The 486-nt window shown below is 47.3% G+C and overlaps 1 protein-coding gene across 1 annotated transcript in view; it reads right to left on the bottom strand.

Annotated features, from left to right (window-relative positions):
- Window positions 1-456: 456 nt before the first annotated feature.
- LOC120566838 (E3 ubiquitin-protein ligase TRIM39-like) overlaps window positions 457-486 on the bottom strand; it is a 28,615-nt gene continuing 28,585 nt past the window's right edge. Inside the window, exon 3 of the mRNA XM_039813497.1 lies at window positions 457-485. The gene's annotated coding sequence lies outside the window, so the exon portion shown is untranslated. The remainder of the gene's footprint in view (window position 486) is intronic.

Below are 486 nucleotides of genomic sequence, written 5' to 3' on the forward strand. Positions count from 1 at the left end.
TCTCTCTCTCTCTCTCTCTCTCTCTCTCTCTCTCTCTCTCTCTCTCTCTCTCTCTCTCTCTCTCTCTCTCTCTCTCTCTCTCTCTCTCTCTCTCTCTCTCTCTCTCTCTCTCTCTCTCTCTCTCTCTCTCTCTCTCTCTCTCTCTCTCTCTCTCTCTCTCTCTCTCTCTCTCTCTCTCTCTCTCTCTCTCTCTCTCTCTCTCTCTCTCTCTCTCTCTCTCTCTCTCTCTCTCTCCTCTCTCTCTCTCTCTCTCTCTCTCTCTCTCTCTCTCTCTCTCTCTCTCTCTCCTCTCTCTCTCTCTCCTCTCTCTCTCTCCTCTCCTCTCTCTCTCTCTCTCTCTCTCTCCTCTCTCTCTCTCTCTCATCTCTTAAATATAATATGTGTGTGTGTGTGTGTGTGTGTGTGTATTAATTAATGTGTGTGTGTGTGTGTGTGTGTGTAATATTAATGTGTGTGTGTGTGTGTGTGTGTGTGTGTGTGTGTGTG

This window comes from Perca fluviatilis, chromosome 10 (assembly GCF_010015445.1).
Source record: "Perca fluviatilis chromosome 10, GENO_Pfluv_1.0, whole genome shotgun sequence".
Lineage (NCBI taxonomy): Eukaryota > Metazoa > Chordata > Actinopteri > Perciformes > Percidae > Perca > Perca fluviatilis.